This window comes from Manis javanica, chromosome 2 (genome assembly GCF_040802235.1).
Source record: "Manis javanica isolate MJ-LG chromosome 2, MJ_LKY, whole genome shotgun sequence".
Lineage (NCBI taxonomy): Eukaryota > Metazoa > Chordata > Mammalia > Pholidota > Manidae > Manis > Manis javanica.
Genome location: NC_133157.1, coordinates 29,934,396 through 29,962,272, shown reverse-complemented (window position 1 = coordinate 29,962,272; position 27,877 = coordinate 29,934,396). Strand labels below are relative to the sequence as shown.

The window sequence follows — 27,877 nt, the reverse complement described above, 5'->3', positions numbered from 1 at the left end:
AGCCCTAGAGGGTCGTGCTCTTTAGGATTGGGCAATTCCAGAGGGCACCCCTAATTATCTTGAGACAGGTTCCGAAGGAGCAGGAGGAGGTAAGACTGCGTTTCCCGAAGGAGGTTCAGGAACTGGGGACATGGAGAGCCAAGCACAGGCTGGGTGACGTCCGGGCTGTGCAGGAGCGAAGGAACTCGCTCCAGTGCGCAGGCGCCGGGGCCTGCTCCCCGCCCCTCCCCGCCCTCCCCCCGCCCCTCCCCGCCCTCCCCCGCCGCCCGCGGTAGAATCCCAGTTCTGCGCTCTCGCGGCACGGCGGTTTGATTCCTAGAATTTGTGTTTAAAAATATCGGTTGCAATTTACCGGTCAACTAATCGGTATCCGTTAGTTAAAAATACAGTTATGTGCAGATGATGGACTATTTTGCAGCCCCACCCACGCAAACCAGAACTTTGAATTTCTTTTTCTGTTGTCGAAGTACGGATATTCTCTCCTTGAACTGTTAACGGCTGGTGGCCAAGTCAAAGCTGTGTGAGTGGGACAAGGGAAGTTTCTTTCCACGGCTCGCAGTAGATTTGGTAACAAGCTGCAGTTCTAATGAGAGAAGGGCTGTGATGACAGTTTTCTCTGCGCAAGTGGGTCTGTGGTAGGAGCTGTGGTCACCTGGAAGAGAACTCTCTGGAAGAGACCGTAGGGCCTCAGAGGTGGGGAGACCTCAGCAGAGCGGCAAGAGCTGCAAACGTTGGAGAAGAGGCATTTCTCGGGGAACTCCTGAAAGTGCTCACAAGAAAAACCATCCCCGAGAATGTGGCAGTGTGCAAGCCGACATCGCTCTCCGCATTTCCCAGGCGGGCGTCTGTCAGCATTCAACTGTGACTTCTGAACCGCGAAGCTTTTTGGGTGGGCCTGCTGAGCTGCCCTTCTCTGAGCTTGAGGTTGGAGGTAGGCCTCTCACACCCACTACCTTCGGTTGGAGGATCGGTAGGGCTCGCCAAGAAATCCTCCATCCACCCCCTTCCCAACTCTATTCTTGCCCTTTTATATTTTCTTTATGGGCAGGATGGTGGATTCAAGAAGATTTTAGCCTAAGTCACTTTCAAACCCAAGAGTGATCTTTGAGTAATTAAAATTCCAGTCCAGTGTTGTAATGATGTAACAACTTAGTGTTACCCATTTGAAAGCTATTTTAACCATTTCAGGCCTCTTCAAAAAAAAAATCAAGTCACGTAGAAAAATTTATTAAAGAATTCACAATCCCACTCCTCTCCCCTTCTTTGGTTCCACTGCCCAGAGGGAAGTATTATACACTCTTGTTTGCTTTTGTGTTTAAGTAGTAAATTTTAGTTGTTGACAAATTTACTTCAACCCTGGCTTCTCAGTGGGTGCTCAGATTCTGTCACCTAGTAATGTTAATATTTTGGAGAAATGAGGGGTTACTCTTTACAGATAAGCAGTGACATATTACCCACCCCCTGGACCTGCCCCACTGATGATCTTGAGACAGCAGGTAAATTGAGGGCCTTTATGAAGCACCGGAAGGCCAGGCTTGCTCTGTGTGTGTGTGTGTACATGTGTGTACACACACACACACATGTACACACACACACATGTGGCCAATTATTTAAAAGCTTTTTAAAAATAGGAATTACAGTTTGTCACAAATCATGCTCACTTCTCTCTAGTAACTTTTTAGACTCAAAGTCCTTTTCTTGCAAGCCTGGCTGTGGTAGTGTTTGCTTGGATTGGGTGTAGCTTTGACTGCACCTGTTAAGCCTGGCAAGTTGATCTCTTGGGAGCAATGCTGTCCCTGTGCCTTTAGTGTATGAAAAATTGCCTCAGTGCAGCTGGCGCTGCCAGTCTCCTGTCCTAGAACCCATGGCAGCTGACCCTACTTCCTGCCTTAACCACGCCCTCCCGGGCAGCTCTTCCACAGTCCAGTGAACACAGGGATACAGGCCATGCTATTTGGCATCCTTCCTGTGTCCATGGGGAACTTGCTAGTGTATTCTGTCCAGCACTTTATAGGTTATTACCACTTGCTTCTCTCTCTCCAGGACTACTTAAATACCTCCTCCCTGGTCTATTCCTCTTGTAGAAGGGACTTCACATAGAGGCCAACGTGTGCTGGCTGTCAGTTCATCACCTCTGAGCTTCAGATCCGTTGTGCATTGCCTGCTCTGCCACATCCTTTCACTGTTTTTCCTTTGCTAGCTGGCACAATACTAAACTCTGTCAGTAGATGGCACTGGAGAGACACTGCCGGAGGAAGGAAAAGGAGTTTGTCTTAGATGGGATGTGTCCTTCTCAGTAGGCTCCTGGGTTCCCTTCCTCTGAAATCATCTTCCCTCACTTTTTCTCCTGGCAAATCCCTGCTCACTGTCAGGCCTCAGTTTAGTCCTCTGGTCCTCTGGGAAGCTTTCTCCACTTTCCCTAAGTCGAATCCCTTTTATTTCCTTTCAGAGCATCCTGTAAGGCTCCTTCAGGTCATTTTGCATAGCTGTAATTTTACATACGTTTGTACAAATTTGTACTATCTCCTCTACTACAGATTGTAAGATCCTTGAGGACAAGGAACTGTGGCTTTTTGGCTCCCATATAGTGCGTGTATTAAGCACGTTAACAAAACAGGCATTCCAATATGTTGTGGTTGTCTTGGTCCAACACTTTCCCTTTTCATACTCCAATCTGCTACAAGATGTCAGGCTAAGACATTCTGGTACTTGATTTCAGCCAAGAAAGAAGTGGGGCTTAAGGTTAAAAAGACTTTCTGAGCCAGAAGAGGATCCCTTTGAAGTGAGATTGAGGCACATATTCCAAACGGTTTCTCTGAGAATGACCTCTGTGGCTTTGCTTCTTTGCTGACTCTGTGGAACAGTCTGAAATACTAACAAGCAAGACAAAGGAGAGACTCTCATCTGCTTGGCTGAGGGGCAGTTGTGCTGTTTAGACAGCAGTTCTAGAGAGAGCATGAGCTCCCTGAGCTCTGATTCATGTGCAAATAGGGATGTGGAGGGAGGGGTGTATTTACAGCTGCTCTCCCCACCCTTTATTCTTCATTAACTGTGAGCTCTAGAGGAAAGGTCTAGAGCAAGGGGTCAGAAAACTGTAGCCCTAGGGCCAAATATGGCTCTGTGCCAGTTTTTGTAAATGAATTTAACTGGAACCTGTGGTGACCATTTAGTAAATAATATATGTAGGTATTGAATCACTCTGTTGTATATGTGAAACCAATATAATATTATATATGACTATATTCCAATAAAAAATATTAACTGGAATCCAGCCGTACCCATATGAATAGTTGTGATATAGACCATGTAGCTTGCAAAGCCAAAAATATTTACTATCTGGCCCTTTAAGATAAAACTGGGGGGACATTTGGTCTAGAGGAACATCAGCTTTTTAGAAGCTTTACTATCTGGTTAGTATTTAGCTGACCTTTCGTAAAAAGTTGTGATTTGACCTTTTGGAGAAAGGCCTGTTTTTTTTTCCAAGAGGCAAATATTCTGGATAGAAATGATACAGATTACTTGAAGTTCCTTAGAAGTTATATCCATATGTCAGAATTTTATTTATTAATTCATTTCAGGAATTACCCACTTAAGTGTGCTGTATCTTTTTTAGTGGAAAATATGGGATACATGATGTAAATTCCTTATAGTTTTTTTAGCATGCTTTGCCATAGCAGGCCTAGTAAGTCACTGTTATACTAATTACTTCATTTGTCAAGATGCCAATCAAAGGCCTGTAGCTATTTGCCTCTCATTGAAGAAATATTCTCGGCATGGATTGTGTGGCTTATGCTGGGAAGGAAAAATTGCCTCTATCCTTCAAGGTTCTTTTGGCTGGTCTAAGATTTAAATTGACATGAGACAGATTAACAGAAGAAAATAAAAATTAATGATGTATATATGGGAAATCCAATAAACATGAGAGATTCCAAAGACAGGCAAAATGAGGTATATATGTCACTCTGGACTAGGAAGAAGGGTCAGGTTTGGGGTTTCAAAGGGAAGGAGGGCAATTCCCAAGAAGAATGGAAAGAGTAAGTCTCACTAAACAATGTTGTCTGGACCATCAAGAAACAATGGGATGTTGAGAGGACTTTGAATAAATAGGCGTCTTGCTAGGTTCCTTCCTGCCCACCACACCAACTTCATATTATACTATAGTTCTCTATGGTGGTTACTTCTTTCCTGGAATAGGTCCTCTATCTAAATTTTCAGGCTGTTAGTGGGGGAAGCAAAAAAGAAAAACGTATTCAGTCTTCTGTTTATTATTTTTTAAAAAACCAGCCTAAAATAATCCACATGCCAAAATTTGGTGTGGCAAATTTTGCTCCCCTACACAATGAGATTTTAGGTGCTCACACATTGCTGAGTCTGAATATCATGTGAGATCATTTTTCAAGTTTTAAACAGTAAAATACATTTTCTACAGATCACTTCCTGACAAAACATTTTGAGTAAAGATGGTCAGTATTCCTGACAGTTTCTTAATGTTCTTATGCTTAGAAAAACAGGCAAATCAGAACCAAGGTAACTATTTTTAAGCAAACACATATAAGAGATTAGCTGGCCCTCCATAGACCCTTTAGTTTAGGCAGATGATTGCTGTGGCCCAGTGGGAGGGTATGTTTTTGGCGAGGTCTACAGAAAGGAGCTACCAGAAGGGAAAATTCTTAGTTTATGAGTTTTGGTGGAGAGCAGCACAGGTAGGCTCTCCACCCACCTCTCAACTGTACCTTTTTTGCAGAAAGTTTTCCAGGCCTGTAGGAGAAGCTCTTCTTTGTATCCCAAGGTAGTTATGGAATAGGATTTCCCATCTACCTAAGAAAGGAATGGGACACGGGAGGCTCAGTATATGTCAGAATCATATACTTAGATCTTCCCAGAATCCTCTCCACATTTTTGGGGTTAAATCTGTCTTTAAAATAGTATGTTATTTTCAAAACATTCTTTTTCTTATTTGCTACCTCTAGCTGTATTTATTTGTATGATTTATATTTAAGGAATTTCAGTGTCTAACTTCTATTCTTTGTTATTCTAGAGTTCTTACATGTTGATTCATACTTCAGTATGCTGATTTCTTCAAACATTTTAAAATTAAGGTATGCATGTTTTATATATATATATATATATATATATATATATATATATATATATATATATATATATCTGTGCCCTTGTATGTGTGAGAATACCTTTATGTTGTTTTCCTATATAAAAAGTGGGCATAATATTTTTGACTTACATTGGTTTTCTTGAAAAAAATCACTATAATTATAAGGTTGAAGGATACTTTTAAAGAAAGTGGAGTCATGACTCAGAGAAATACAAAGTGAACATGTGTCAAAGATTTTATTTAACTCATTGATTAATGAGAGAACCATAAGATGTTACAATTGGTTCCAAGGGAAATTCAAAGAACCACATGTTATATAGGCAAGTAAGGAATCCTGGAATGAATTTACAAATAGATTCAAAACAAACCTACTCACAAGGCCATACTCAGCCATATTCCACTAAACACAGTTGACTTGCATTTTTATGGACAAGGATAATTCACGTTATTTCCCCTTTTCTACAACTTTAGAGTCATGAAATAACTCAGTTACAGTGAAAGGTTGATAACCTGGAAGGGTGTGCTACATGGGACATTCAGTAATCACTGTGGTCCATTTCAACGTCTTTAACAATTTTCCCTACACTAATACTTTGTAGTGTTTAGTATGCCTCGTAGAGTTCTAAATACATTGTGTACCTTAACTAAATAAACTCACAAAATTAACTTTATTTTACAGATGAGAAAAATGAGGCATTAAGGTTTTAATTTGCTCATGGTAAAATGTAAAAGCCAGAAGTGAAAAAAATAACATCTCTACTACCGTAGCATGTGAAATCACACGTAGGTGTATGTATATATGCACAAAAATACTAGAACACAGAAAACTGACCTTTACCAATGCCTTATGAGGTGTCCATGCTTTTTGTTAAAAGAAAAAGGGAAGGTGTGGAGTAATGTGCATAGAATTATTTTATTTCTTTAAAAGCAAACTAGCGAGGAGCAACAGGAAGTTGTATTCAGTCACATCTCCTGGTTAGAATTCCAGCTCTTCCACTCAAGAGCTGGATAGGGCAAACTATAGAATCTCTTTGTCCTTCAGTTTCTGCATTTATAAGTAATAATATAATATCTATTTGCAGCTGTTGAGAGGATGACAGGAGCATATACGTAAAGAGCCTGGGAGAGTGCAGGGCTCAGGGTGAATGCTCTGTTAAGTGTCGGCGTGTCTTTGTGTGTGATTGTGGGTGTGCTGTGCTTCCCGTTGTCCAGCCTGGAGGCATCACCTTTCCCTTTGAAGCTCAGATACTGAGTCTGTGCACTCACCCCACTGAACATTGGAACTGCAGTTGTTTACCAGATTTAGCTCCCCATGTCATTTCTGGGGCTTCAAAGGAATCGTTACAATTTCTACAAATCCATGGTGGTTTTACTTATCACCTTTTGTCTGCCCTTCCAGGATGGTCGGGCTTCTGGCTGGTGCTTGATGCCCCACCAGGGACAGCTCTGTGCCCTGCTGGTGGCCACCCCCTGTCATTCCTGGGCCATGGTCTCCTGAGAAATGAGGCTATATCCCCTCCCAACTATGAACACATTCACTTTCTTAATTCCTCAAATCCAAGTTAAAAAAAGGCTTACTGTTTACTAAAAATGTACTGGAGACTTGGAGACAGCAAAACCACAAAGTGTTTCCCCATTATTCCTCAGCCTATTGCAGTTTGGCTTCTGTTACCTTTGCCTCAGATTTCAAGAACATCCCAAAGGTAAGAGAAAAGTATAATGTACTGCTATGTCCCATCATCCAGCCTTGACAATTATTAATATTTTGTCAGTCACATTCCATTTATCCCTTTTCTGGAGCATTATGAAAAGTTAATCCTAGACATCATGTCATTTTACTCATAAATGCTTCAGTACACATTTCTAATTGATAAAGACTTTGAAATACATATTTTTTACACCCCACCATGGCATTACCACACCTAACAAAATGTCTCTGTATCGCCTAATACACAGTCCTTACTCAAATTTCCCTGCATGTCTCAAAAATGTCTGTTTACCATCACTGGTCGAATGAGGACCAGACAAGGTCACGTGGGCAGGAGAGACCTTCTTTTTACCCTTCTCCTCCTGTTCCAGCTTCTCCTGCTTCCTTTCTCCTTCCTCACCTCCTCTTTTGAAATTCAACTGTTACCATTTATTTCAAAGTCTGCATACAGAAAAAAGCAAGGGGCACATCCAAATGCCAGATGTCTGAAGTCATGACTTTTACAGGTTACTTTTCATTCATGGGAATAACCCAAGGCGCCCTGCCACCTCCATTCTTTCCAGAGATTGTTCTGGGATCCACAGAGGAGGAAAGTCTGTGTAGTCATAAGAATACCTCAAGTATGCATTCAAAAAGTGACAAGCAGACTGTGTGAAAATGGGGGAATAATGACAGACAAGTGGAACAGACATTTGAATGGAAGTGCAAGTACGCCTTTGGAAAGTAAGTAAAGTCATAGTAAAGAAGCTCAGGATGCACCCGAAAGGAACTTCAGGTATATAATTGCAAAGAAGTCACAGTATTCCCGTGGTTCATAACTTTTAGAATGAGATGTGTAAAACTCTTCTGGCTGCGGCCATGCTGATCTTTCTCATCATCCTTTCCTCTGCATAAGGTCCAGTCTGTACAGCTATAACCGTGTATTTGTTAGGCTGTAATTATACTGTAAGAGACATTTGAGAGGAGTTATGGAAGTTTAGATCATCTCCCCACCTTGATTATGACCACCCATCTCCTCCCTTCTCTACACTGTAGCCAGAGTGATTTTTTTAAGGTAAGTAATTACCCCTCATCAGCTGTTTCCTGGTACATTCAGAATATAATCAACAGTTTTTTAGTTTGGCTTGCAGGCTTGGATGATTTCACCCACTGCCTGTCTCTCCAGTTTTATTTTGGACCATTTTTCTTTCTTTCATTTGCTTCAGGCACAGTGTTCTCTGTTTCTAGAGAATCCCACACACCCTCCTGCTATTGGCCTTTGCCCAGGCTCTGTTTTCTGATTGGGAGTATGCTCCCCAGCCCCCACCTCCCAAACGTTTTGTTAGAGAGCCATATGCTTTTTTTTTTTTTTAACAGAGCACTTTACCCAAGTTTGTGGTCATTCATTCATTCATGTGATTTTTTCCCCCTCAGGCTGTGCATCGTGCAGCATGTGTGAATGGTAGCCCTGGCCTGCTAGGCCACAAAGTTCCAGAGATTCAGGACAATATCTATATTTGTGTGCCACTTTGTACCCGGCACACAGGAGAACTCAGTGTATAATCGTTAATTGTAAAAAATGGATGGTTCTCATACAGGCTCATTTCTTCGGCTTAAAAACTTAAAGTTTTTAAAGTGTCTCTGACTTTCTTGTTATTTGCTGGTAGTTATATTCTGTGAAGTTGCCTTAAACACTAAATTAGTATATACTAAATTAGCTCCTATAGAAAACAGAGGCATAGGTTCCTGTGAGCCTCTGGATAAAATATTTTTATTACTGATCATTGTATAACCTTATTTTATGTGTGTTTCTATTTAAAGACACATTATTAAATATCATTATTGGTTTATTAATATTGAACTCATAGCCTGTGGGGTTATAACTCATGCCTGAGTAGAGCTTATCTAACACATGTATTTTTTCTGCCTGGCATATAGCAGCCTTCTTGCACTTGGGGACACTAGATGGCACTTCAGCTCTGCGCTTGGGGTCCACGTAAAATGGCCAACAAAATGCATAAATGTGAAAAACGTGGCACCAAATAAAACATGAAGAGGCCATTGTTTAAGGTAGGAGTGCTGAAACAAGAAGGCAGAATGTCACCTTGTTTAATCTCAGCTGAGAACATGAGCTTTGGGCGAATCAAAATTTCCCCTGCTTTTTGGATGGCAGTGAATGATCACAAGAGTGTCATATGAGTATTGATTTTGGGGTGACAAATTTGCCAAATAGACAAATTTGCAAATATAAAATCTTAGAATAATAATGATCAACTGTATATATATATATATAAAATAACAGAAGGTATGTATGTGTAGGATAAAACTTAGTATCTATAGGGTTCGGTACTATCTGTGGGTTCAAGCATCCTCTGGGGGTCTTTGGACGTATTCCCTACAGATAAGGGAGGATGTCAGTATCTCACTGGATGGGGCACACTTTGATCTTTTTAACAAACATTGACAAATATGATTAAGCAGGATTAGGGTTGCCTGGTTTTCTCAGATATTGCACAGATTTTACATGCTGCATTTACCCGTAAAGGTGTAATGTAAAAGTTCAGTAAACACGGTGGTTTAGTCAGTGCATCAGCGTCAGTCCATTAAATTTGCTGCTGCAGGCCAGTTTCTGGGCTTCCTCATGCCCTGTCTTGCTAGGCATTTAGTAGGGGCTTAATTTGGCAAGAAGCTATGGGCTGTCCTCAGGTCAAATGATATCAAAATCTCTTATCAGATGGCTCTTCTGGAAATATCAACAATTTCTAAACTGTCAACACTGCAATATAAACAATGCACATACGTTGTTGATAATGGCAGTAATTTCTAGTCCCAGTAAAACAGACCCTAGGGAAGTTTGTTGTGGTGATGTGCTTTTCTCTTGAGATCATTGAAGACTCAACTACAGCTGGTGCCTGTCCACAGCCTGGCATTGTAATTATCTCATTTCCTGAGACCCAAGCACTATCGATCACATCTGTTATATTAAAACATTAGTGATAATGGGTGCAATATCATTTCCACTACATACAACTTCTGACCGTGAAGATGTATAATTTTTGCCTTTTAGAATTTATATTCTCTCCTTGCTGCCATATATTTTCTTTAGCTTTTGAATTGGAAAAAAACTCAACTACTCTAATGGAGGTTATCCTCATGGTATAGTTTTTATGTGCTTTGTTTAATATTCCATAATTATTTAAGAATCAAAACCTAGCAAGTGATGGGAGCTGGTAATTGTGCTGTCCTGATTTTGTCTTCTCTTATATGTTCAGGTATTAAATCCAGAGTATCTGAAAAACAAGTTGTAGATGCAAAATTTGAGAGGGTTTTAATGAGAAAACTCCCTGTAAGGAGCCATAGAATATGACCAAAATTGCAATCGGAGACAAAACTGTGGCCTTACTACTTTCATTATTAAATGAGAAAGTAAGTAAATTTAAGCAGAATTAAAAGATAGACAAACTCCAAAGAGTTCTTACAAATCTATGAAAAAACAAAAGGAATCCAGGAGGAAAACAGGTGAAAGAAGGGCTGTGAGGATGGCTCACATGCAAACAATTTTTGAGGCCCCAGAAAGGGTAGACTAGCTAAAAAATTTGTATGTAATATTGCTGGAGAAGGTCATCAAGAGAACATGACTGCAGGTTGACCCCGCAACCGGAGGCTCCTCCCCTGGCCTTGGAATGTGGGCTCTGCCCACGGTTCCCACCACGGGAGCCATTTTCAAGCACGTATCCTCGGAGAGCAATGTGTCCTGGAGCCCCTTTGAATGGTAGATTGGACTGAACCCCATTAAGGCCTCCACATAAACTTAAGATTCTCGCAGGCGGCGAGGAGATCCGCTCCTCTTCAGCTGTCCAAGACGAGCCTCAGTTTGCTTACTCTTCAAACCCGCCACCTACCAGTCTGCACCGGCCTGCCTCTTTCTTGGGTCTCTCTCTGCCCTCCACGTACTGAGGCCAGTTTGCAAACCAACAAGTATTTGCCTTGGGATCCCTCGCCTGCCAAGGACTTTGTGATGTGCACCAGTTTTCCTCCCTCTGCCCTGGTAGAAGATAGGAAAGGGCAGTTCATGAAAGCATGTGTACAGGGGCCAATAGATTGAATAAATGTCCCTACTAACTAAATAATAAATAAAAATCCAAAATAAATATAATACTGATCCGGCACTTGGTCCTACCAAGTTGGCAAAAACATAAAAGGATAATACCCAGGTGGGCAAGGGTGTAGGAAAATGACTGTTTTTCTACTGTTTGTGGACCCAGAAGCTGATTCAGCTTTTCTGTAGGACAGCTGGGCTCTTGGCATCGTTAATCTCTTTTGATCCATCTATTTTACTTTCAGGATTTTATCCTGAGGAAATTAGGGATTTGTGTAAAGGTAGATAAACAAGGATTTTCTTGTGGCATTTATAAAAGGGGAAAATAGGCTACAGTGCAGTCATTAAACATACTCATTGCCATCCCTATCGAACACTTACTCGACACGAGGCTTACTCGACACAAGGCTTTGTCCTGAGTAACTGATATTCCACAGGAGGTCAGTATTTAAGAAACAAAAAACTGTGGCTTAAGGAGGTTATACAATTTATCAGAGGCTGCATGATTAGGAACCAGTAAAGCTTAAGTGAAACCCCAGTCTTAACTAACTTCTATAATAAACGTTCTCTATCACTGAACAAGTATATTTTGATGACATAAGGAAATGTTTATACTATGTTGCTGTTTGAAAAAAAAAATCAGGCTGTATTCAGTATCTCTAATCCATGCAGGACTATTCAGATTCTCTGATACTTTGTTATGTTTTTCTAGGAATGAGTCCATTTATTGTTTCAAATTGGTTGGTATAAATCTGTTAATATCCACTTATTATATGGAAATGTGTGTAGACACCATAGTTGGTGTCCTGTTTTATTTCTGTTTCTTTTGCCTTTCTCCTTGGTCTTGGCTGGGATTTGTTAATTTTATTAGGTATTTAGGAACCAAATATTTGCCTTGTTGATGGGCTCTCATGGCTGTTTTTTAATTTAATCAATTTCTGATCTGATCTTAATTCTTTCCTCTCTTCAGTCTCCTTTGCATTCTTTTCTCTTTCTGACTTGAGTCCTGACATCGTTGATTTTTTAGCCGTTCTCATTTTTCTAATATGCATATTTAAAGCCATAAATGTATGGCATAAATTCTTTTAAATGTGGCTTTAGTTCTTCATCTGTAAAAATGGACATGTAGTTAAAAAAATATCATCATTCATCTCAAATATTTCTCACTTTCATTTTTTTTTTAACCCATGAGCTGTTTAGAAGGGTATTGGCTAATTTCCAAACCTGTGGCAAATTTTTAGTTACCTTTTTGGTGTTATTAGCATAATTCCACTGTGGAGAGTCAGGACATGACCTGTATCATTTAAATCTTCTGAAATTTGTTGAAACTTCATTTTTGTCTTAGACTGTGGACATTTGGTAAGTAGCTATGGTATTTGAAGAGGATGTATATTTGACACTAGTTGGGTGCACTGTGCCGTATCTGTCTTTTGTTAATCTTGTTCAAATCTGTGTCCTTACTGATGGTGCATTTGCTTTTTCTATCAGTTACTGGGAAGGATGTGTTAGAATCTCTGACCATGATATGGATTTGTCTGTTTCTTACTTTATTTCTGCCAGTTTTTCCTTTATATATTTTGAGGTAATGTTCTTAGAACCAAAATACAAATTTAGGCATTGTATATTCCCTTTAGATCTGCTTTTTATCATCATAAATTGTCCCTATTTATATCTGTCTAATAATGCTCTTTGCCTTAAAGTCTGCTTTGTCTTACAGTGAAGATACACCAGCTTTCTTATGGTTTGTGTTTGCATGGAATATGTCATTTTTTCCATCCTTTTGCTCTCAACTTCATCTATTTATGGTGTATCTTTTCTATGTGATTGAGTTGCTTATTTTTAATCTAACAGTCTGACAACTTTTAATTATGTATTTGATCTACAGTATTCACTTTCACTGTATCATTGATATGTTTGAATTTAAGCCATTCATCTTTTTTTTATTAAAGTATCGTTGATAAGCAGTCTTATGTTGGTTTTATACACAACACAGTGGTTCAACATTTACCCATATTCTCAAGTCCTCACCCCCTCCCTCTAGTGCGGTCACTGTCCATCAATGTAGTAAAATGTTACAGAACCATTAACTGTATTCTCTGTGCTGTACTATCATCCCCGTGACCAACCTGTATTGTGACTATGAATTATAATGCCCTTTAATCCCTTCTTCCCACCACCCCCCAAACCCCTTCCCCTTGGTAACCACTAGTCCCTTTCTGGTGTCTGTGATTCTACTGCTGTTTTGTCCCTTGCTTTGTTTTTACGTTCTACAAACAAGTGAAATAATATGGTATTTGTCTTTCTCTGCCTGGCTTATTTCACTCAGCATAATATCCTCTAGTTCCATCCACATTGTTGCAAATTGGAGGATTTTTTCTTTTTATGGCTGAATAGTATTCCATAGTGTATATGTGCCACCTCTTCTTTATCCATTCATCTATTGATGGACACTTAGGTTGCTTCCATATTTTGTAAGCCTTTCATCTGAATCCTGATTTGTCTTATGAGTCTATATGCTTTTTTCCCCTGTCCTTTCTTGCCTTCTTTTTAGTCAATCAAATGCTAATTAAAGTATTATATATATTCCTACGTTTACTAGTTCTGGATAATGCAGAGATTGGAGAGCAGCCCCTTCCTGCCTTGTGTGCTACAAGTACCAAGGATGTTGGTGATAAATTTTAAACTCCATCTGACATCCTGACTGTTATTTTGCAGCTGCTGTGTAGATGCACTGGCATACCGTGCCCTCCCCATTCTGCATTCTATTCTGCATCTTGGTGTTTCTTCCTTTTGAGAAACTCCCTTTTGTATTTCCACTAGTATAGTTGAGCTCATCACAAATTCCCTCAGTTTTGGTGTCAAATGTATTTTGCCTTCAACTTTGAAGGATATTTTTGGTGGATATAGAATTCTCTGTTGGGAGCTATTTTCTTTTAGCACTTTGAAGATATCATCCCACTGCCTTCTTTTTAAATTTCCTGTTGAGAAATCATCTGATGGTTTGAGTGTTCTTTTAAAGGTAATATATCTCTTTTCCTCTGGTGGATTTGAAGGTTGTTCTCTTTCTCTTTGTTGTTCAGCAGTTTGGCTGTGGTGTGCTTAGGTGTGGTTTTCTTTGTATTTACTCTTCTTAGAGTTTGTAGCACTTCTCCGTGTTTTTGTGTATTTTGGGGGGAAATGTTTTGTCGATATTTCTTCAAATAATGCTTCTGCTTTATTCTCTTATTCTTGGACACTTTCACCATATCCCATGTGTCTCTTATGTTCATTTCTGTACTTTTTCATTTTGATTCCCCATGTTCCAGCCTATATATTTTCATCTGATGTTCTACTTCACTGTCTTTTCAGTTGTATGTAATCTCCTTTTGTCAATTTACAATATTTTATATTTCAGGTCTAGACTTTCCATTTATTTTCTGCTTCCCAGTTCTCTGCTGAAATTCTCCCTCTTCTCAATTAGTTGATTGGATGTAATAATAGTTTATCTTTCTTTGATACTTAAACATTTGTTTCACTTCTGAGTTTGTTTCTTTTGTGTTTTTTTTCCCCTTACTTTTCAGGTAAATCTTATCCTCTTATATGCCTGTTTTTATTTTGATTAAGTGCCAGGTATTGATTATGAAAAATTTTAGAGATAATCTGAAGCTCTGGGTGATGTTTTCTTGTCTAGGGAAGATTTCTTTTGGCTCCTGTGGGTAGCTCATCTGGTTAGATCAACCTAATGCCATCAGAGATGGAGACCAGATTAAAGCTGAGCTTCAGTTCTTGTGAAGGCTAAACTGTTTCTGGTTCACCCTTCTACCCTTTCAGAATCTCATTGAAAGTGTGGGATTTTTACCAGAGCCCCTTCTCTTTGGATGCCTTGAACTCAAATTTTTATTCTTATTTAATGAAGAAAATTTTGCTCACTTTCTCAGCATCTCATTTGTCATTTCCATTTTCAGGACTGGCAGTTGGCATTGAGGGGAAAAGTGCCCTAAATCCTGCAATTACCTCTCTTGGTTTCCCTTCTTTCAAAAATCTTGGTACCACAACTTCTCACTGTGTTGGTATTTTTAAGGCCAATGTGTATTTCAAACATGTATTTTTAACATTGTGTCCATCTTTTAGTTATCAATAGGATGATTATTCTAAAATTATGCACCATACATTCCTGGAAGTGGAATTCCATTTTTTCCCTCTGTTCATATGCATATAGACAAAAAACTCAAAAAATTCAGAATTTTTGTGGGATTGTGAAGACTTTTGTTTTCTTCTTAACTTTCTTGTGATATACATGTTTCTGAAAAGAGCATGGATTGCTCAGATTTAATAAAATAAACATATACAAATAGAACATTAAAATTAGTATATGTAATGAGATACTACTAGCAGCATTTATTTGCAAATGTTTAAAAATATTCTAACAATAATAAAACATATATATATGTGTTATATATATAACATGATCCATAATCTAATACCCTCCTCTAAATTTACCTTTTTTATTTTCCGGGCTCTGCCTGTATTTCATATACAGATATTACAATGCACGTTTAGTGACTGTTCTTAGCAGTGAATTTTAATGATGTACTTTGGAAAAATATAGCCTCCATGTATTTTTTTCTAATACCATGTTTCTAGTTCTGTTAGAGGGTGGTGGTTTATTTTCCTTCTCGTCCCGGCCACAACAAAGAATTGAAGGGCAGAGACACAGTAGTGAAGCAGAGTAAAAATTTTATCTGAAGTTATGCACTTAAAGAGAGAGAAAGTGTGGGCATCCTCAGAGAGGAGGCACACTGAAAGGTTGGTGGTTCCCCCTCTTAAGGATCTTTCAGGAATGTGACAAAGGGCTAGAGGGTGTAGACTTGTCAAGTGGTCTCAAGATATTGTCTTTGGTGAGAAACATTAAGTCACTTTTCTTCTATTATCAGCCCTCTAGATAATTCTGCAAAATCAACACAAAGAATTTCCTGATCTGGTTCCTCCCCAGGATAGAAGCTTCCCTCTGGGGACATATAAATTGAGACCGTCTGCCCTGCCCCTAAGGTGGGCTGAGTTACTGTCTGTTTGCTAAAGAATATGTTAGGGACCTTACCTCCTAACTTCCTGGCTTTAAAATGGAATTTTAGCTTTAAGATGGAATATTTCCTGTTCTTACTATGCTGTTATCTCTGGGCTTTGTTCATCATAGGCAGGAAAAGTTAACCATGGTGCCTGTCTTCTACCCAGGTTGCATATTACTTGATTAGGGGCTGGAGGAGGTAAAAACAGCATATAGGATAAGTTAAAGAATAAGCTGGGCCTTTTAGTAGACTAAACTAAATCTTACAATGGCATGATCTAATTGACACAATGAAGACATGGGCTGTGCTCTGATACTTTTCATTATCTGGGGAATATCTAGATATTTTGAGTTACTCTTGGCCTTTGTAGCTTCAATTTATTAACTCATTAACTCTGTGAGTCTCTTCTGACCCTCTAGTTTTATCTGGTTAACTCTCTGAGTCCCTTCTAGTGGGCTTTACTGGCCTTATTCTCTTTCCACCCTGCTCATATCTATTTTTCTGCCTAACAGTTCTTGTCCATCATCTTACCATTCTTTGCCTAGAATTAAGAAGATTGGCTTATTTATAGATTTCTTGTTCTATGCAATAGGTATATAGTTAAAATGTCAAACAAAATACTTAAAAATATTAACACCACTAAAAGATGTGTATGGTGCCTTTCTACATGTTTTTCTTTCAAATCAGAAGAGGCATAGAAGCATTTTGTTTCAGAATATTATATTTGACTTTGCCTGCTTTTAAAAGCTTTCTTTCAGCCCAGATAGATTATTTCCCTTCTTCTTTATTTGAAATCCATTTATCAAACACTAGATGTATTTCCCTTTCCAGGACAATGCCTTCATGTCATTAATGCTGACAGTATTCATCTTTAATAATACTAGACTCTGATGAATTGTAATCTTTTGATGCTATCTCTATTATCATGTAAGCTTTTGAAAAATAAATTTTTAGGCAGATTCACACTCATATCATCATTACCTGTAAAGGCATCTTAATGAAATTCATGACTATAAGAGGAAGCTAAATTTTAATTGAAGATTGTCCTTGAAAATGGAAGAATCTTAAGGTTTTTGGTAGATAGATAGTAATAAATTGATGAAAATAGGAAATAAAAATGGGTTTATTCTCTGAAATAAAAAGTCTCAAACATTAGTGAACTGAAAGAAGCTCTGAAAATGGTACTAATGATCTTTGGACTAATTTAAAACATTAGTCATATTGTGCAAAAAACATAGAGATTAATCTTGGCCAGATGTCCACGCCCTCAAAAATGTGGTGAATGTAATTTATGCAGTGATGAAAGTTTCCAATAAGGAACTCATAGAATGCCAGCTCTGGAAACTTCCTTTAAGGTCATAGAAACTTACTGAGCCTTTCATTTTCTAGATGAGACTCAAGAGGTTTTTTTCAGGCATCAAGTTGCTAGGCAATTTCATGAAAACTCCTAGAAGAGTAGCTGGCCTTGAGCAAATGTTCTATAAATGTTCATTTCTTTTCTTTTTCCTAGAACACAGAAGAAACCTATTTTCCCATTCTTGGGATGAGCACATCATGATGTGTTTGTTGCATTAATCATCTAATCTGCGATAAAAAGCAACCCCCAAATCTCAGTGGCAAAAACCAACAAAAACTGATTTCTTTGTCTTCTCGCATGTCTGCTGTGGATGGGCTGAAGCTATCCCCCTGTTGCTGTAGGCTGCCTGTGGTTGCAGCTGTGGCTGGGGCTCTGTTTAATTTGGCTCTTTTCTATGAGTCTTCATTTTGGAATCCAAGCTAATGGACCAGCCCATCTAGGTTGTGCTTTTCTTCAGGCAGAGATTAAAAAGCAAGAGCAGGCTTCTCAAATAAGCTCTTGCTTGGAGCAAGCACGCTGTCATTTTTGCTGTCACTCATTGGCCAATCAAGTCCATGGCCAAGTCTGGCAGTGGGCGGAGAGATGTGCTCCCCCTTGCAGGAGTCACGGCAAACAAGGAGGATGTGTAATTCTCTTGCACTGTAGGGAGGGAATAGTTGTCAACAATAATATTAACTGCCACAGAATCGAAAAATATTTTAATGTGGTGCCTTTATTTGACCTGCAATTTTTTCTCAATCCCTGCTCTGCAGAAAGGCAAGCTATTGGCTCTTGCTGCATTTTCTATGGCAGGGCTGAGTTCTGATTTTTTCATATTAGACTGACAGTTTTGGGTTACTCAGGAAGAATGTTTCTAAGGCTGCACCAGAATTTGAGGACCAGTATCTGCCATAGTTGTTTCTCTTTTGAATCACTTTTTTATACCAAAATCGAGGGTGTTAATTTTCTTTTAAAAAATGCTTCATGGAGGGGGGACAGTTTGAACAGGAGACTGCTGCCTTTTATATTCCAAAACAAGACTAGAAAGACCTTCAACTTGGCCTTGGAAGTTAAAACTTTAGGTGGCTCAGTATTACTGGTGGTACTCATATAAAGATGAGAAGCCACGGGAACAAAGGGTATGTTTCCACAAAGTCTTTTAAAAATGTTTTAAAGGTCAGTTTAACAACCAACATCCCTCAAGAGCTTTCTTCAAAATGTATTTTTAAGAAGAGGAAGGCTTTGTGTAAAGTGGGGGTAGATGAGGCAAGGAAATGGGGGGCAGAGAAGGGAGCTAGTTATTCAGAGTCTAGCATACTTCTCTTAGACTTAAAGTGCACTTCAGTCTCACAACCGTCCTGTCGTGGATGGTTGGGTGAAGGCAGGAGTGACAGTGAGAGGCAGGGAGAATTGGGTGATCTCTTCAGATTGTTAATGTTAGAATCTATCCGTTTATCATGCTTCTGTATCGAGTGGTGAGTGCATTCACATGTAAAGGGATTGGAAGAGGAAACAACAGAAATTTGGAGGATATAAAAGGGACTATAGGAAGAAGTCTTCTTGTCCAGGGTCCTTCAGCCACCCAGTTCCCTTCTGTGGGGACAATTTGTGTCATCTGTTTCTAGGGGTATTTTAGGCATTTACAAGTAAATACATTCAACTGTATATATCTCAATTTTGTACACAAAATCTCTCTATTCTGCACTTGGCTTTCACGTAACATATCTTGGAGATCATCCGTATAAATATACATTGAGTCCCCTCCTCGCACCCTCATCTGTCTTTTTTTTTAAGGGAGCTTGGGTCTGTCTTTGTAAAGTTAGGTTTCCTGAGAAATGGTCCAGGGGATATTAGTTCTAAAGTGGAAAGGAGAGCAGGCAAAGTCTCAGTGTGGGGGTGAAATAGGCTCGTAGAGGTGAAGGGGGAGGGGAAGGCAGAGTGATAATGTGCCAGGCAGCGAAAGCCAGACGTCTGTGTGGTTTCTTCGTGTGCACATCTCATAGCGCCTCGTTCAGAAGAGCCGTAGTGGTAGAAAGCGAATTTGCTGTGATTTGGAATGTAAATGGGAGATGTGCATCTGCTTAGTGTGCTATTACAAGGAGAATCACATCAAATTACAGGGTATGAAATGGTACGTCATTTGAGTGAATTACCTATGACAGGTCAGCCATGACCTAATCATACACTTTCCTTTATATGTAAGGCGGTCCACTCCTCTGCTCTCAGCAGGCCATTTGCTCCCTCTGCCATGCTTCCCCCCCACCTTGCAACCAGCTGAGGTGAGGGATCAGGTGGGATAGCCTTCAGAAGTACAGTGAATAGCCTTCAGAAGTACAGACCCTCCCACCTCCCTGCCCCCTCCATGGCTTCACTAACACCTTGTCTGACAGGCTCCTGAGATTAATCAGCCTCAGTCAAGAATACAATAGTTTAATAATTACATAATGCTTATTTCCATAATACTCAAGATCATGCGTTGTTATTAAAGAATGCATACAGAGTTTTTCTCTCAACTGTTTTCTCAAAGGTAGAACTTTTATAAATGGCCAACAGTGGTATAAACAGTTAAAATGAGATTTTCAAGACTGTAAAATAGATTCTATTCAGATGTAAGAATTTCCTATATCCCATTTAGTCTGCATTTTTGAAAGTAACCATTTTTTTTAAGAAGAGGTTACATCTGCAAGTAAGTGGGCACAAGGATCCTTGATGTTTGTAGGCACTCATCATCTATCTACTTAATAACTTAAAAGTACCACTCAGGAGCTCATCCCTCATGTCCTTTAGCCTTAGCTTCTGTGTTTTCAACTTGACACATCTTCTGGACTTGTCTTCTGTTTAAAATCCAGAAAATATGAGTTTGACAGAGCTGTGTCCTACAGACCCATGAAGGGGCATTTGCAAATACTGCAGCATGTTGTGAAAATCCTGGTTTCTTCATCCTAATAAAGAGCGTGCACTAGATGGTGGACTTCAGCCTATCAGGGAACTTCAGTGTAACCGTACTGGCTTCTGTGCTTCCATGACTGTGCCTGCCTTAAGATTTCCCAGCTTTATTTTCTCTCTCAACATTCTGCAGCTGGCCTCTGAAAGCTCAGGTCTGTCCCTGCTGCGCAGCCTGTTCAGATGGGGGCAGGGGAAGCAGCAACCTCAGCCTCCCGATTTCATGAAAGTTGGAATGAAACTGCTTCAGACCAGAGACTTTGGGTGTGTCTTCCCTGAGGCTGGTTCTTGCAGCACATTATTTACTCTCAGTCCTTTTTTTTTTTTTTTTCTCTCAGTCCTTTTTTCATGTCCAAGTGGATGAGAAAGCTCTGGATTTCAGCCCAGTTCCTCTCCTTGGCTGTATGATTTTATCTTTGCTTCATACTTGAGTCTGTTTTGAAATTTATGTGTGACTGTAATATAGCCTAGTGGGTAAGAGTTTGGCATCTGGAGTCAGGATGACGTAATTTAAAATTTTCATTCTACCAGCAGAGTTACCACCGGAAAGTTACCAACCACTCTACAAACCTCAGATTTTCCCATCTATAAAATGGGGATAATGATAGTACTTCCCTTAGATGGTTGTTGAAGGATTAAGTGAAGTAATACATGTCAAATGCTTGGCACCCAATGGTTGTTAAGTAAGTGTTTAGCTTTTATTACTGTTGTTGTGCTGTTGACTATTTGACAGGACCACTACATGTACATGTAACTCTAAAGCTCCTTATGGGTAGAGACTGATAGGTCCACCTGGTATTTTCTCATTTAATATTTTTTGAATGAGTAAATGGAGGAAATACTCTTGTTATATAGTTAGCTTTCAAGTTAGAGGTTGAAAAGGGGGCCAGAGTGGTTTTTTCTCTACAAATATTTTTGATAGCCTGTTGCGTGTAAGATCTGGCTAGTGATACAACAGGTATAGTTCTTTGCCTCCAGGGAAGTCATAGTATTTTTCTACATGACAACACAGTCATGAACAAAACTAATACAGGAGGAATGAAGCAGATCTAGTGGGATAATGAGATCCTAAACCATAAAGTGGATGATTATAAACTGAATATGTTTTCTTAAACATGGAAATAACATTATTGTTTGTCATATCATTAAAATAAGTTCAGAGAACATGGAAAAGTATAAAGGATAAGATTCAATCAATTTTAATCTACAGATAATTACACAACCATCTAGAAACCTGGTATTCAGTGTGTAGTCTGCAGATTCACATCATTGGTATCACCTTGGGATCTTGTTAGAAATGTACACTCTTTGGCCCCATCCAAGACCTAGTATCAGAATTTGATGTTACCAAGATCCTGAGCCCATTCTTAGGCATATAAAAGTTGGAGAAGCATTGATCCAGTAGACTATATAATAGCCATCAAATTGATTTAGTTCTCTACATGCTGGACTTCTCTTTCTGGCAATTTAGAGATTAGAGGACCAGAAGCCTTCCTGACACAGACTGCCCAAGAAAGTAGGTAAAATATAACAGATATCCATTTGAAGTGGAACTGAGCTCAAAAGAAAGAGAGATTCTAAGGAACAAAAAGACGTGAACTACAGACCAGAGGAGAAAGTGGGTGCTGAAGTATTAGTTGCCTAAGGAAGTTTGCTGGTCCTTGTAGTCAAGGAGCTTTGGTTTGAGTGGCTCTGCTGATGGGAACAAGAGCTAGTTCTGGATGTTGGACATGTGGGATGAAACCCCAGCATAAAGCCACAGTCTTTGAACTGCTGAACCTCCAGGAAGGGGTAAACTAAAAAAAAAATCAACCCACCTGCAAAGGGAGTTGCGATTGCAGTTGGTGTGTGTCAGTTCCTCTGGGCAGGAAAAGGGTATTCTTGAGAATATATAATCACAGAGCTTCTTTTACTTAGGTTGGGCATTGGAATTCATATCCAGGAATCCTCAAGCCAAGAGATTAATATGAAAGTTAGTCCTAATTTGGGAAGAGCCCCAGGGCATCCGTGAGAAGCACACACATCCCCTCAGCTCAGCCCCAGAGGGAAGCTCTAGCTCCACGGAGCATGAGCTCTTAATCAGAAAGCCCAAAACACACAAGGAGACAACCCACGTGAGTTAGTCACCAGAAAAATCAAGTAGCTGAATTAGAATGTACAGAATTTTGAATGCTATAGTTACTGGCTACAAAATAAAAAAGTATGTTAAGATGCTTAAAAAAAAAAGGATGGGATAGAAAACACAGGAAAGAAACATGGTATTATTATCATACTATAGTAATTTCCTACAACCTCCTTTTTTCCCCTTAAGATTTCTTGAGAGTCATCTCAGCACCCTAAAAGAGTGAGTGGTGGAGATATGAGTCAGCTCATCACTTCAGCATCATATAAACAAGACATAGAAGAGACAGAGCACACTCATGTGCTGACCCTTTTAGACATGGTGGCCCACCCACTAGCACATGTGGTATGATTTGTGCCCTGGAATATGACTGTAATTAGAATTTCCCTTGTTTGTAGAAGAGAATGGGGTGGGGGTGGGGTTCAGAGCAGAGGTTGTGAGGTGGGCAGGGGAGGGAAGAGAGAAGCCTAAAGTATGTCTTCTCATAGAAGACTTCAACCTCAGAGAATATGTGTAGGGAAAAAAATGATTCCATTGAATCATTTAATGAATTTACCCTTGCTGTTTATATTATAATTATGTTAACTAAAAAACAATGTGAAAATGCATTTCAGCAGTGAAGACCCTGACCTGTTTATGTGGTGATTGAAAATGAAATGAACTTGAGCCCTCATTTTCCAAAGTCCTCAGGATTGCTCAGTTTGAGAACCAATCATTTATGTTTGCTGTCTCGTGGTGGCACAAGAAAACTCCACGTATAAACATTATATAGAGTTTGCTGCTGCATGTTCTTTTCCCATCTAGGACTTTTGCTTTTTCTCCCCCACACTGGGGACCTTGGTTTTTGATCTCAGAAGAGAAAATGCACCGTTCCATTGACATGGGTATTTCTATTCTGAATGGAGGCTTAGGAAAACTCCCTGAGGAACTCAGAAGTATTCTAGCTTTTTCCTGCTGAGGTCCTTCTGCCCCTCAAGGGACTCTCTTGGACAAGATCTTGTGCTTGGTCCCCACCTGGTCCACAGAAAATAGTCACATATATTCTATGCCACAAACTCAGGGAACTGGCCTGCCCCAGCAGCCGCTGCTTGTTTGCTTTTTCACGACAGCTGCTAGTTAGCTAGGTTTCTTGCCTTCTAGATTTTTCAGGTGGAAGTCTGTCTATATCTCCCCATCTCTAGGGTCAAATTTCAAACTCTTCAAGTGGTCTTCTTAAAGCCCCTCTATTTTGACGTACAGGAATCAGCGAAATGTTCCCGATTATTATCATACTACCTTGGGAGGGAGGTTAGGCTTCTAGTACACCAATAACTTCCCCCAAATCTCCTAATCTCTGACTTTGGACCCTTTTATATCCTATATAACTGAGGGAGTAGGAGACATGTAGTTTTTTCTAAATTAAAATATTAATTTTCACATAGTTATAAATTCACATACAATTGTAAGAAATAATTCAGAGTGATCCTATGTACCCTTAATCCATCTTCACTCAATGGTAATATCTGGCAAGACTATAGTGGAACATCACAATTGGGATGCTGACATCAGTACCTTCAGGGTACAGAGTGGTCCCATCCTCACAAGGTCCCTTGGCTGGAGAGCACAGCCTCCTGGGGGGCTGTGTAGTCTGCCTTTTTCAGCATCTTCTCTGGGATTTGTGAGCAAAAAGGTAAAAGCCAGGAGACTCGCCACTGTGTCACGCCCTAGCTGGTCTGTCTCCTCATCTCCTTATTTAGAGTCTTTCATTTGTTCTATACTATCCAGGGTTTTTGGCTGTACTTGGAGGCCTAGGGAAAAATAGGTCAACTCCATCTTCCTAGGAGTCTTAGGTAACATTTTTTGATCGCCTCTTTTGCAAGACCTCAGCATAGCTTTACATTTCACTTGGGATCTGGCCTTCATTGTCTTGGTACCTCAAACAAAACTTCCTATGAGCATTTGGTTATATATGCCTGATGATGAAAAGGTTACAAAGTACAGTCTCAACAGTCATGGTTATGAAAAGTAACTGGGTATTCATTGTCTTAGTACAACACATGAACATGTTCTTAGATTACTCTTTTTTCTGGCTTCAGGGAGATCATTCTGGAAAGATAGGTCTCAGAAAAATTATTAAAGAATTACCAAATTCCATTGTTGCAGAAATGAATGTTGTTAGAACTAGATGGCTATTTGTTACTCCTAGTAATATGGCAGTCAGAATATGGTATAGATAGGGGTGGCCAGAGTCAGTTTGTACTGGGTTATAAAAGATGACTGTTTTCAAGAATTCTGCAAGACAAACACATAGTCATTAAAAAAATTTAAGTTACATAGGACTTCAGTAAATCACATTAAAAGCAAAGGTAATAGTAAAACCTTCTTCCTAGTTCTACTACATTCTATTATTATCTTTGTTCTTGAGATTATGTACATCTGTGGTATGTGTGGTGGAAATACTGTATCATGGCATCGTGCGTCTCTTTTCAACTCTGGGTTCAATGATGTCATGTTGGTATCCTGACATCAGCCACGGTGGGAGTGTTTACACTGCAGACATTGGAAATGTTGCAAATCAGGGCTTTCTCTCAAGAGAGCCTGTTGTTAAGCATTTTCCAGAACACCACTGAGAATAAGCTATTTCCCCAGATTCTCTCAATCCCTGAAGATAATTTTTTTATTCTCCAAAAGCTTGCCCTATCCCAGGAGCTTTGAAATTCCAGACCTAAATTACTTGCATTTTATAATGTAATTGCAAGATAAAAGCAACTATTTCTTCAACCTGCACAAACCACAGTGGGAAACAGATACATGTTTCCTATTATTCTGCCTTTTGAAGAAGCTTTGAGGATGGAGCTGATGCCATATTCAGATTAACTAGGTGAGTGGAAGAGGTGGTGGAAAGGGAAGACAAATGACTTGTTTTTCAATACAGTTGCTCTGGCTATTGTCTTTAATTGCACTCTGGCAGGACTGATAAGGAAACAGGCTTCTGTCAGCTGTGAGGAGCTGCCATGCCACAAAGCCCTAATATTTCTTTTTCTGTATAAGCGATGTCTTGTGCACAAAGCAACATAGATGTGAATTATTTTTGATATTAGTGATTGGTTATGTTTCTACTATGTTTAGGGCTTTAATTTTCTTAAAGCCACACGGCTCCCATTTTGAAGTTAACTGTTGGATTTGGCAAAGCAGGAGGTTTTAGCAGTTAAGATGTAGATGCACTTTTTGAGCTTTTCAGTATACTCCTTATTCATGTTATTTGGTTTTAAAAGATATGCTGATATCAACCTGAAAGCATGACTGAGAGCTGACCACCTTGGTGCCTTTTCCTTTCCAATTTGGTCAGGTTTCTCCCAGGCTCTCCTGAACACCCCCATAATGTGAGTGCAAAGCAGACATATGATGTAGAGACCACGTGCCTTTTACTTTTTTTTTGGTTGGAAAAAAGGTAGCAGAGCTATGCATTTCAGTCTTTTATCCATGTCATCTTCACCTCCTTTGGGGTAAAAGGCCAAATGCCAAAGCAAAAAAGCATTATAGAAAGACAAGTGGGTGACGATACGGCCTGAGTGCCAAGGGAGCATCGGCTGGAGGGCAGGTACAACTGTGGGCTGCAGGGTGGAAATGCTGAATCTAGCAAATGGGATTAAAAAGCCCAACTCCTGTCAGAGTATCCTAGAATAACCTGTTCAAAACTGGGTGTGAAGCAGTTAAATATTTTATGTGGGCTTGTTAAATAGTGTTTTGTGGGGAATGTCATTTCCTCCATGTTTCTGTCTAATGAAGGAGTCATTTCAACTTTCTGTTTCAAGCAGATACATACCTTCCTGTCAAGGGGACTTTGAAATATGTGATGCTGTTGCCAGAGCTCCACTACAGCGTAGGGAACGTCAGAGCCAAGAGTGCATTCGGTTGGAGAGCCAGGGAGTCCTGGCGCCGAGAAGCCGTGCACAGGTGACCCAGAACCTGTGGGAGGGAAGCAAAGCCAGTAGAATGTGAGTAAGTAACATAAGCAGAAACTCAAGTCTTTATAGTAAGCCCTGAAATAAACATAAGACTTCCAGACATCCCAGCAGAGGGCAGGCTATGTGGGATGGGAGCCCACATGCTAAGCCATTCAGAAGAGGGTTAGCAGAGAACCATCTGACAAAGTCTGGCTAGTCCCTGGCCCTGCTTTGGTTAATTCAGGCTAGTGCTGTGATTAAGTGTGTGGGCTCACGAGTCAGATTGCCAGGTTTATATCCTTAGTAACTGAGTGATCTTGTGTTTCTCAAACTGAGTGATACTAGCACACCTCAGGTAAAGCTCTTAGCAAAGTTTCTGGAAGCTAGTAAGTTCTCCATAAATGTGTGCTGTATAGATAATAATGCAATTATATTATTATTAGTTTCATAGTGAAATGAGACATATCAGAATCCACTTGGTATTTTTTAGGGCTTTCAGTATATTGGTATAGTTAGTGAGCTGTATCTCATTACAAAATGAGGGTTTGAGAATCCCCCACAGTCCTAAGCAAGAATCCTTAGTGTGTTGCCCTACATTGATACCTAGTTCAGGAGGCCCTGCATGACTGTGCACGGACCATGGTGAACACCAGACTCATTTAAGCAGCTCCCTTACAGGTTGCAGGCTTCACTAGGCCTAGTTTTGTTTGAATTTGCTACCAGTTAATTTTTTTTGCATCTTTATGTGCCCCTCATGTGTGGAGAAGCAACAACTGAGGATACAGTAAGAATGCAGTGACAGAGCTGGGCTACTGTCCTCTTTCATTCATTTGCCAATTCATGGATTTGTTAATTTACTCATTGGTCGGTTGATCCAGTTATTCATTAAGATACAGTGATTAACTGGCCAGAGTGTAACCGTCACAGCACCAGTCTTGTAATCCTTATTTTCAAAGACAATAGAGGGGACAGAAAAGTACAAAGGGCAATCAGACATCATGCTGCTTGATAAGAATAATCACAGTGAAACATCTTGTACTAATGACTAGATTAGAGCAGCAATGACAGGTCTTGAAGAAAAGTTTCACTGACAACAAATATTTGTTGAACACCTAGGCAGTTTTCGAGGATTTGGGCACAGAGCAGTGAAAAGGACAAGTCCCTGCTGTCATGAGTATTATGTTCTCCTGGGGTTGGGCAGGGAGCAGAATAAGCTAATAGGAAAAATATTATATAGGAATATATGCTATGCAAAGAATTAAAATATATCTTTTGGGGGAATGATTGGATGACTATTTTATATAGAGTGATCAGGAAACCCTCCCTGAGGAGGTGACACTTGAGATGAGACCTAAAGGGTTGAGAAAGAAGATGAGGGAGAGAGTTTTAGGCAGAGAAGAAAGCTGGTGGAAATGCCCTAATATAAAATGGAGATTGGCATGTTGAAAAGAAGGCCAGCATGGCTGGCACACAGCAAGCCAAGCGTGGGACAAGGATGGAGAGTTAGGGAGTGGGAAGAAGGTTTCTGAAAGCCATGTTGACTTTCATTCTAAGTGCACCAAGGTGACATTGATGGGTGTTATGCAGGGGAGTGACATGGTCTACT

General features: G+C 39.8%; 1 long non-coding RNA gene across 1 annotated transcript in view; it reads left to right on the top strand.

Annotated features, from left to right (window-relative positions):
* Window positions 1-293: 293 nt before the first annotated feature.
* The window catches only part of LOC118972300 (uncharacterized), a 44,050-nt gene continuing 16,466 nt past the window's right edge, over window positions 294-27,877 (top strand). The window contains exons 1-6 of the long non-coding RNA XR_012127035.1: window positions 294-931; window positions 5,039-5,099; window positions 6,761-6,816; window positions 7,385-7,544; window positions 8,739-8,870; window positions 26,140-26,322. This is a non-coding gene — a long non-coding RNA (uncharacterized lncRNA). The remainder of the gene's footprint in view (window positions 932-5,038; window positions 5,100-6,760; window positions 6,817-7,384; window positions 7,545-8,738; window positions 8,871-26,139; window positions 26,323-27,877) is intronic.